The sequence below is a fragment of the Tupaia chinensis genome, unplaced genomic scaffold (assembly GCF_000334495.1).
Source record: "Tupaia chinensis unplaced genomic scaffold, TupChi_1.0 Scaffold000430_1, whole genome shotgun sequence".
Taxonomy (NCBI): Eukaryota; Metazoa; Chordata; class Mammalia; order Scandentia; family Tupaiidae; genus Tupaia; species Tupaia belangeri.
This window is the reverse complement of record NW_006159935.1, coordinates 3226924-3238001: the sequence shown is the minus strand read 5'-3', so window position 1 is coordinate 3238001 and position 11078 is coordinate 3226924.

Sequence of the window (11078 nt, the reverse complement as noted above, 5' to 3'; positions counted from 1 at the left end):
AAACCTTCCAAGGAACAGAGTCAAGGCCGGTGGTTTCATCTGAAGATAACCAGCTAGACCATGCTCTGACCATCTGCCAAGGGCACGCGGCAGTGGGAGGATCACCTTGGCAGCTGGAGGAAGGGCAGGACACACTGGACTGCCTGAGCCTGCGGGCAGAAGTGAGTGCAGGAGCCTCTGCTGTAGGAAGAGCTGACTCCCAGAGGGAGCCAGGAGACCTCCTGAAACGTCAAGTTGGGACAGAGTGCTACAGTTTTGAGGGCAGGGGAGAGCTAAAGGCACGTGATGTGGCCTAGAGAACCACAATTTTCATGTTTTGAACTATTAAAAAAAATCAGAAGAGAAAAACTTGTGTATTTCAAAAAGCATATTTCTATATCATTCTTCATGAAAAATGCTGATAAAAGTAGCCCTTTCCCTGTTTTTAAGAGTGCCTATTGTCGGGCCAGCAGATGGTGTGGTAGTGGAGGTGCTGGACTTCCGTGGCGCCGACTGCAGTTCGAATCTAGGACCTGGCCGCTGGAAAAATCACACCGGGTGCATGTGCATGCATGCCCCAAATCCTAGGAAAACGGAGGAGAAGGAATTGTGGCATGGCCATTGCCCAGTAGGGGGTGATTTCTCACTTTCTCTTCTCTCTCTTTTAAGCACATGCATCCTGTGGCAAAAGCAAAAAACAAACAAACAAACAAGAGTGCCTATTGTTTACAAATACCATGGTCACAGTAGCGAAGAGCTATAGATGGCTTATTGTAAATTTAGTGTAGTGTGGTTATTAAATAGGAAGACTTTTGTTTATTAAAAATGCACCAAAGGGCAGCCCATGACCTAATGGTTAAGGGAGCTGGATCCCACATAACAGACCATGTGGTTCGGATCCTGGCCCTGGGAGCTTGAAAAGCACGCCGAGTTCATAACCACAGCTGCCCTAGTCCCCAACAGGATGGAGAAATGGAGGAGAAAGGATTTCAGCATGACCATTCCCCATAAGGGGTACTTTCTCCTCTCTCTCTCTCTTTCTCTCTCTCTGTGACTCTCTCTCTCTCTCGCTGTCTCTGTCTCTGTTAGCGAGTACATGTACCTTCTGGCAAATAAAAAAAATTTTTACATACAAAAAAGATGTTGTGAATTTCTCTTCTAAGGAAATAAAAGTACAAGGTTTGCATAACTGAAATAATTGTGTTTTTCAAAAGAATGTCATTGAATCTATGTTGTAATATACTTCTTTTATTTGACAAGTGGGAATGTGCTCTTTGAAATAGCTTCTGAAAAAACTATTGTTTTGTCTAACTCAGGATTAACAAGAGAAATGTAAGCAGATGTTTTGAGCGTCTTTATTGCTATCATTATTGTAAATAAACACATATGATGAATTCTTCACAGTGTGTGTGTATCTAACTGGTCATAAACAAACAGTTCTAGTACTTTACTAGTGCTAGACTCTAATTCATTTTTAGCGGCCCCTTGTAATGATGTGGGTGCCATCGGCACCGTTTTCTGCCGTGTGGGTCTGACATCTGAGCCACCACGTGTCACTTCTTTGCATACATTTTGATATTTTTCTTTTTTTTTAATTTTATTTATTTATTTTTGGAGAGCTTTTTGCTGTAGGGTCTTGCGCTCACCAGAAAGACAGAGAGAGACAGAGAGACAGAAAGTGAGAAATCACCCCCCAGAGGGGATGGTCATGCACAGTCCCTTCTCTTCCAGTCTCCTCTTAGGATCCTGGGCACACATGCACATGCGCCCAGCATGAGTTTAAGCCACCGGGTCTAGGACTCAAGCCACAGTTGACTACGCGGTGGTGGGCCAAAAGCCCCAGTTGACTACATGGTAGTCCAGTGACGTAGCCATTAGGCCATTTGCTGGTCTCCCAAATTTATTTTTTATTTGCTGCAGGGCACACCAGCCAGAGAGAGGGAGGGAAAGTGAGATAGCAACCCCCAGGGGGGATGGTCATGCCACAGTCCCTTCTCCTCCTTTCTTCTCTCGGTATTTTGGGTATGCATGCACATGTACCCAGTGTATTCCTTTTTTTTTTTTTTAATTTTATTCATTTATTTTAACTTGACCAGAGAGAGACAGAGAGAAAGAGAGAGAGAGGGAAAGTGAGAAAGCAAGCCACCAAGTCCAGAACTCGAACAGTGGCCAGCCATGTGGGAGTGTCCAGCACCTCAACCACCATGCCACCTGCTGGTCCCCCCCATGTATTCTTCAAGCCACCAGATCCAAGACATGAACAGCACAGCCAGCCAAGTGGGACCAGCCATTGCAATCGCCATGCCACCAGTGGATTGGCTGTAGCTGTCTTTTGGAATTCTGTCGTTAAAATTCACCTGGAAGATAGAAAAGTATAGATGTGATTAGTAGAGTCAGTAGATGATGTTAGAAAAGCCCATGCAGCAGTAATTTTTGACTAATTGAATATTAAGAACAAAGACTGGGTCAGCAAATGACATGGAGGTTAGGGCATTTGGATTCTACATGACTCGTAGCGCAGTTCAAATCCCGGACCTAGCAGCCTGTGAATCACTCTGGGCACATGTGTGTGCATGCCTAAAATCCAAGAGGAGGAGAAATTGTGACCTTCCCATTGCCCCTTGGGTATAATTAATTCCTCACTTTCTCTCTCTCATGAGTGCATGTACCTGACAGCAAAAAACAAACAAACAAACAAACAAAACCCCAATTATTTGGCAATTTGTCTGTGCATACCTTTATGTGAATCTAAGTCCATTTCCCTAGGTCTTGCTGTTTCTTGCCCCATTCCCATACCCTCACATTGACCTGCAAGTAGTCTACACAGAAGTGGGTACTTTGGTTTGAATTAAAGGTAGAGCCTTTGTGGGGAGTAACTAGGGTGAGACCCTTATGACTGAGTACTGGTGAGTTTAAAAGAATAGAGAACGAGGCAGACAGCCGCGTGCTGGGCTCTATACACCCCTGCCCTCTGCCATGCTAAGATGCAGCAAGAAGACCCACACCAGATGTGGGCACCATGCCCTTAGACTCCTCAGCCTCCCACACTGAGGTGAACACGCCTGTGTTTGCTTACGTTGCCCAGACTCGGGCATTTCTGTTACTACAACAGGATAGTCTGGAACAGTGGGCTTGACCAAAGATGTCAGCGTTAACGTCCCCTACACCATTTCTCTCCTTACCATTCACTAGACATTTATTTCCAAAACGATTCTTTGGAAGATTCTTCCTTTATCCCCATTGTAGGAAATAGACAGTCCCCGTGATGCATAAACACCTCTTACTGCAACGTGGATCAGGATATTGAACTATCACGTTTGAACGTTGCCCGTCTTTGACATGGTGCATGGCTAAACAGTGCTGAGTACAACTTTCCACTGTTACTGGGCTCTGAGGGACAGGGCAGGGAGGATCTCTGTGAAGAGAGAATTGAGAGAAATGCAGAGTTCACTTTGTTTGAAAATATCATAAGTGACTTTGGTATAAGAACCTCAAACCATGGTTTTGTCCTAAGAGGTTGTAAAGGAAATCGAATCTTCAGAAAAGAAGAGTTAGGGACAAAGCTGGGAAGAACATTTTGTAAGGAAGTCCAACTTTGGCCAAGTACATAGTTCTTGCAGCCTATGGCCAAATTAAAAAAGTGAACAAATGCTTTTATTAGGACTCTAATTAAAGGTTTACGTTTGGATCCTAATACCGAGCTGCGAGAAATGTTTCTCTTTTTTTCACTCTAAGATGCTTCCTTCCTGGGCTTCTGTCTTCTGTGTGTCCTTCTGCTAACGATCTAGGCTTGTCATTGGTGTCATGGCTTGATTGTGGCTCTGATAGACACTGGTAAAGTCCAAAACTGAAAAAAAGAAAAAACCGAAAACACATACCACCACACTAGACGTCGTTCTGTTACGTGGGTCCAAGAAGAGTTTAAACAGAATTAGATGATTTTAACACATGCAGCTTACAGAACTTAAACACATATAATGAGCTTAGACCAAATTTATCCAAGTTTAAAGAAGCAAGATACAATGCTGTGGACTCACATTTAGTAACTAAATGTTCTATCCTTTAAAACTTAAAAAGGGACTGAAATTGTGCCCCCTTCCTAAACTATAAATTTCTTGAAGCATGACCTATTTCTCCTTTTGGTATTATCAGTCAAACTTTGACTTGCTAAATTAATCTAAGTTATGACTCATCTGTCGCTAGATGGAGTTAAAGCATTTCCGTCTTCTGTTGCCATGGGGAAAGCAAGGTTCTAGAAGGTTGTCCTTTCTTCAACTACTAGTATGTATGGGAGTATGAAACCCCAAATAACACAGTGCTAAACTTTTTCTTTTCATATTTTGTTTTTCTATAAACAAACGTTATCTGTGGCCTTGTAGCAGAAAGTCAGTTCCAGGAAACTACAGCTTCCAATGCCACTCCCCTTGTAGTGCACACATTAGAGAAACAGAGTTGAAGTAAATATTTGAATTAGGACAATTTGGAAAACTTCACTTTATTCTTTTCTTAGCGTGCACTGATCACATGCTCCCAGGGCGGCCGTTTTGGTGGATTAGGTATGTCAAACCTGTACCACTTAAATGAGGCGAGTCCAATCCAGTAACTATCGGACGAGCAGGTACGATCGTAGAATCCCAGTATTTGCAGAATGGCACGCAGATGAGAAGGTTAAGCTCTTGTTGCGTATCAAAGAAAACCAGGTCTAAAAATAGCAGTATAGCAACACCTAGTGCTAAACACAGACATAGCAGAAAGACAACCGATTGCCAGAGGTTTCTTGAATTTTAGATTGTTTCAGTTGGACAGCTCTCTTCCTAGGCATTGTAATCAGAATGATTCTTGAAATAACAGGCTTGGACTAGCTGTTCTTTAAGGTCCTTCTGGCTCTGTCTGATTCTCCACGTCGGTTACTACCATAAACTTCCATTGTGATGGCTGGGCATTCTCTCTCTCTCTCTCTCTCTTTTTTTTAAGTGGTTTTTGCCTTAGGACACATGTGCTGTTGGATGGGGAGACAGGACAGACAGACACAGTGAGAGGGAAAGTGAGAAATCACCCCCCCCCCGGGAGATGGCCTTGCCACAATCCTTTCTCCTCCATTCTCCTCCTAGGATCTTGGGCACACACACATGCCCAGTGTGATTTTCAAGCCACCACGTCTGGGATTCATACCGCGGTAAGCCATAATGGGAGTCCAGTGACATAACCACTGCGCCATCTGCTGGTCCCTAAACATTCTTCTAAATGAACTTATGAAGGGGTTTCTTTAGGCCTAGCTTTTATCTTTTTATGTAAGTTAGCTTTGTGTGGATCGTGAGAAAAAATAGAAGGCCTTATGTACTGGGACAGTGTGATGTGGAAGTCCCACAGCCGTTCTTCTCTCCTGGAGTGCCTCTCTAAAAAAATCATTAAAGACAAGGGCAGGATATCTGGGTTGCTGAAAAGAGAAAAGAAGTGTGAGCTTTGTATACAGAAAAGAAGGCCTCACCCGCCGTGAGGTGCTGTCTGCGACCCGTCCCTTGGGCTCCTCACATCGTAAGAGTGCATTTAGTTGATCCACTTTCCCATTTCAGAAATACAAGAAAAGACTGGTTGCCTAGTTCAATCCCCTCAGTGTTAATATCTTTATTTCATTTTACTTTTCGGGGAATTAAGAGAAAATGCTTACTGTCCATGGAGCTGTCAGATGAAGTAGGGGTCATTGGGAAAGTAACGACGCACACTTGCACTGAGAAACAGAAAAATGGTGCCATGGCTTTTCCAACGACCCATAGAGAAAACCTTTGAAAGAGTCATTGAATTAGATAGATTACCATAAATAGAACTCTTTTGTTGTTGTTTGTTTTGTTTTTTAAGAGAGATTTTTGCTACAGGGTGTGTGTACTTCCCAGAGTGACAGAGAAATAGAGAGATAGAAAGTGAGAAATCCCCCCCCCCCAAGGTGGATGGCCATGCCTCAAACCCTTCTCCTCCATTCTCCTCTCCAGATCTTGGGCACGCATGCACATATGCCCAGTGTGTGTTTCAAGCCGCCGGGTCTGGGACTCGAACTGCAGTCATGGGAGTCCAGCAAGGTAACAATGATGCCATCAGCTGGTCCTGCAATGGCAATCATTTCTTTTTAATAATTTTTCTTTTTTTTTAAAGAATTATTTTATTTAACTTTATATATTTATTTTTAATTTGACCAGAGGGGAACAGAGAGAGAGAGAGAGAGAGAGAGAGAAAATAAGAAAGCAAGCCACCAGGTCCAGGACTTGAACCACGATTGGCCACGTGGGAGTCCAGCACCCTTAACCACCATGCCACTTGCCAGCCCCAAATGGCAATCATTTTTAAAAAGTGGCATTACCAGTGGATTAAAAAGGTCTGCATCTAAGTTTTCTCCCAGAGGTAGAAGTTCTCGCGGGACTCTCAGGCAGTTAGTCAGTCTGTGACCTGGTGTCTTCCTCTGTTAACAGTCACATGGCAGGGTGTCATGTGCTAATGGGGCAGGACCAAGACCATCCCAGCCATGGTCATGTCAGCGCAGCTCACACACGTGCACACGACGCACACAGACTTACCTTTAGTGTACTGCTTAGTGAGCCGGCATGAAAGAGCTCCTTTCCTCTACAAGAGGGTTGGAGCAGTCTAAGACCTCAAGGTACTGTAAGTCTCTAAGGCCCGAGGAACTGACCTTCATAGCAAAATGGCTGCGTGACTGGCAGTCGTGATGAGCAGTGGCCTCGTACACACACTCACTCATTAGTTCATTCAATCAACAGTCTTTTTTAAGCATCTACTATAAACCAGGCATCGTTCTTGGCTCTGAGATACAGAAAACAAAGCCAAGTCCTTGGCCTCCCAGAGCTTTCCTTCTAATCAAGAAGACACACAACAACACACAGAAGGTGAGAGCTGCCAAGCATGAAGCTGGGCCGTTGTAAGGCCGTGAAGAGCGGGAGAGCTCTGCAGAAGGAGAAGAGGAGGACAAGTGAGGGCAGGTCTGAGCAGAGACGTGGACGAAGTGAGGGGTGGGCCACATCGTAACACCTTAGCTCACTTCGTTTTCCTATCTACGTTCAGGGCGTAGAAAGCTGAGGCTGCGCTATTGCTAGCATTGCTTGGAGAACTCAGAGAAAGGACTTTGTCTCCTGACCACTCAGAAACTGGATCAGAGTGGTTCCCCCTCCTGGTCTTGGCCAGTGGGTGAAGATTTGCCTTTGTGGTCTCTGCCCCAGCAGGTCTTCGTGGGGTTCTCGTCCCTCCATTCCAGCTACCCCTGAACTCCCCGCCTCCACGTGTCTTCAGCTCATTCTCAGCTTTGCACCCCTTTTCAGGAAGCTGAGAAGGAGAGTGATACAGTTTTACATCCCTTGGCCATCTTGCCATCTGAAGTGTTTGTTGACCTGTTTTAATTATTTTATGACACTCCAGGAACTGGACCAAGATCACCAATGTATTGCTCTCTGGCTGCTAACTATAATTTATCGCCGGTCCAGATACTGGCTCCCAGTGACCGCCCCTTTGTCTTCCATGGGGTCAGAGTGGGGCCTCGTTAGAGGATGTAGGTGAAATGACTTGAGAATCTGATCGGCCAGATCAGGCTGCAGTGCTTACGACGTGCCGGTGGCTTGGCCCAGATGGAGGGGCACAACTGGCTGACCTGCTCCCAGCCTGTGAAGAGGTGACACGTATGGAATAAGGACTGCTTGGGGACAGGCGATCTGGCCACAAAGGTATGTTTTTGCCCTTTGAGGAGTCAGACATTATCCACCCTGAATTCTAGATCTTAATGAGAATTCCCCCAAGACTGTGAGAGTGTGAGTTTACTCAAGGTCATACAGCCCTGGTCTCTCTACTGAGCCATGCTGCCCCTCACCTGGTTGCGGAGCTTTGTGCACGGCGGGCATTCCAGTCCCACCCACGTGGACGGCAAGTACCCACACACAAGGCACTGAGACCCAAGAGTACCCGCAGCAGTGTTCTGGGTAGAATTCCAGGATTTATCATTGTTGCCATTACCAATGTGCAGAAGTAAAACTGGTTTCAGCTCTCTCTTTTGGTCTCATTAAAATAAAAAAAAGAATCAAAAACATTGTTGTGTTCTATACACACACACATACATACACATACAAAAGAACAGAAAAAGAGAATCAGAGCTGATTCATACACACACGTACATATATGTATACACACATATGTATATACACATACACACATGTATATACATGTGCAAATGTACATCGACACATACACATGCGCACACATGTGTGTATGTGTCAATGCACATGTATGTATACGTAGACACACATGTGTGCACCACACTCATATGTGCATGCACATAGACACCCATATGTACATATGCATACACATATGTGCACGCACACATATGTATGCACATATAATACGCCTGTATGTGCATACATATGTGCATGTGTGCATGTATGTTCACATACACTCATGCATATGTGTGTGTATGTATACAAACACACATGCATATGTATATATACACACAACTGGCAGTGGGATCGGCAGTTCTGCCACTGTCTACTTTGATCATCTGCTGCAGCAGCTCCATTCCTCTCATGCCCTTGGGTTGAGCATGGTCTGTGTGCTTTGGTATGCTTCATGACCAAATTTTCGGATTTATAAGTTTGGTCTTTTTTTTTTTAAGACATAGAAGGTCATCATGCTCATTTAGTTAGGAAAAAAAAAATTACAAACTTGCGAGTCAAGTATTCCTAGATTCAAAACCAGGACTTGACTTTTATTAATCATATCACGTTCATTAGTTAACATCTCAGGGCCTCTGTTTCATCATCTCTGAAATGAAACTAAAAACACCATCAGGGGCTCGCAGTGCGTCCTCGCCGTTCCTCCCTCCCCTTTGCCTGTCACGAGGACAAGATCAAAAAGTGTGCTTAGTTTTTTGTGGAACAATTTGCTTCATTCCTTTTTCAAAAAGGCCAAGAGAAGAAGTTAAATGAATGTGCATTTCCTGCTTAAGAGGACTTAAACTTTCTTCCTAGAAGCAGTTTTAAGAATAAGCATTATCTGAGAACATGTTTCGGATAATTAGAGCTTTTTTTATTCTGCTTTCTTCCTCTTTTTTGCTATTTATTTCTCTTTTGTCTTTGCCTCAGATATCTTTTGTAAAATGTACATGAATTCCATCATCTGTCCCCAGATCAACTCTACCCAGACCCAGGCTTTGGCTCTGTGAGTGACGCAAGAAGCTGTTTTTGGCTTCAGGCATGTTTTCCTCCAAGTTCTGACTCCTCTTTTCTTATCCTTCTTCCCTTTCCATCTTTACTCCACTCTCTCCCCCTGACACTCCCACTGTTTCTCTCTTCCTGTTTTCTTAGTTTCTTCCCCTCTCCGTGGTGGCCCAAGTACCAATCAATCACAGCCGCTGTCCCAGTCACAATTCTGTCTGTGGCTCCTCGATCTCCATGCTAAAACAAGACCGGAGTGGCCTTTCCAAGACAGACAACGTCCACGGTAGCCTGTGGGAGGCTGCCTGGCACCGCCAGCCTGCCAATAGGGGCCTATCCTTGCAGCCGCAAAGCCGGGAGAACGAACTGACAGCTAACTGCGTGTTTGCTGGGGACACAATCAAGTTGTTCTGCTTTGCAAAAACATGGGAAAATGCTGATAAATTCCAGATGATTTCAAAACAGATTTGAGAGTCAGATGTACAAAAGACAGATAAACTAGGAATTAGGTAAGTATAAGTACACGCACAAATCTCTATCTAGGTCCAAACATCTTGCAGATTGGAAGGCTTTAAATCTGACAATTCCCAGTTAGGGATGATAAAAATTGAACTCTGCTCTCCTTAAACCCCAAGCCATTTGAGAAGAGAGGGTTCACTCAAAGTTGAAGTTGATCAGCTAGTAAAAAACACAGGGAATTATGCATTATGGGTGAGTACTGGAAAGGTTTTTAATAGCTCAGTTTTTAAGAAACTGAACTATTTGAATGCTTTTTATTTTATTCTCTTTTCTGATTGCCTTGGCGAGGGCTTCCAGTACCCAAATTAGTCTACATATTTAATGCAATCCGCATTGAAGTACCAGAGACATTCTTCACAAATCTAGAAAAGACAATCATAGAATTTGTTTGGAATCATGAAAGACCTCATATTGCCAAAGATATCCTGCACAGGAAGAGTGGAGTGTGCAGCATCTCACTCCCTGACCTGAAAATACATTACAAAGCTGTGATAATCAAAATAGCATGGTATTGGCACAGAAACAGACAGGTAGACCAATGGAACAGAATAGAGACCCCAGAAATAAACTCCCAAACGTACAGACAACTGAATTTTGACAAAGGGTCCCAGTCAACCAAGTGGGAAAAGGAAGATCTCTTTAGCAAATGGTGCTGGAAAAATTGGATATCCACCTGCAGAAAGATTAATCTAAACCTTTCACCATTGACAAAAATCAACTCAAAGTGGATCTAAGATCTAAACCTAAGACCTCAAAGTATAAAATTACTGCTGGAAAACACTGGGGAAACTCTGAGAGACATTGGGGTAGGCAAAGACTTCTTAAATAAGACCCCCAAAGCACAGCAAATAATTCCAAAAATAGACTAGTGGGGTTACATCGGATTAAGAAGTTTGTGCACTACCAGAGATACAATAATCAATGTTAACTGACAGCCCTCAGAATGGGAAAGTATTTTTGTAAGCTATGCATCAGATAAGGGGCTGATAACCAAAATACACAGGGAACTCAAGCAGCTGTCCTGAAAAAAAGATGATCAACCCTATTGAAAGATGGGAGAAAGAGTTGAAAAGACCACTCTCTAAGGAAGACATATGAATAGCCAAAAGGCATATGAAAAACTGCTCAATATCCCTCATTATAAGGGAGATGCAGATCAATACCACAATGAGTTACCACCTAATCCCAGTCCAAATGACTAAGATTAAAAAAAAAAAAAATGGTAAGTGCTGGCAGGGGGTGTAGTGAAAGGGGAACTCTCCAACACTGCTGGTGGGAATATAAATTGGTCTAGCCACTGTGGAGAACAATTTGGAGATTCCTCAAAGATCTATAAATAGAACTATCATATGATCCAGCAATCCCACTCCTTGGTATCTA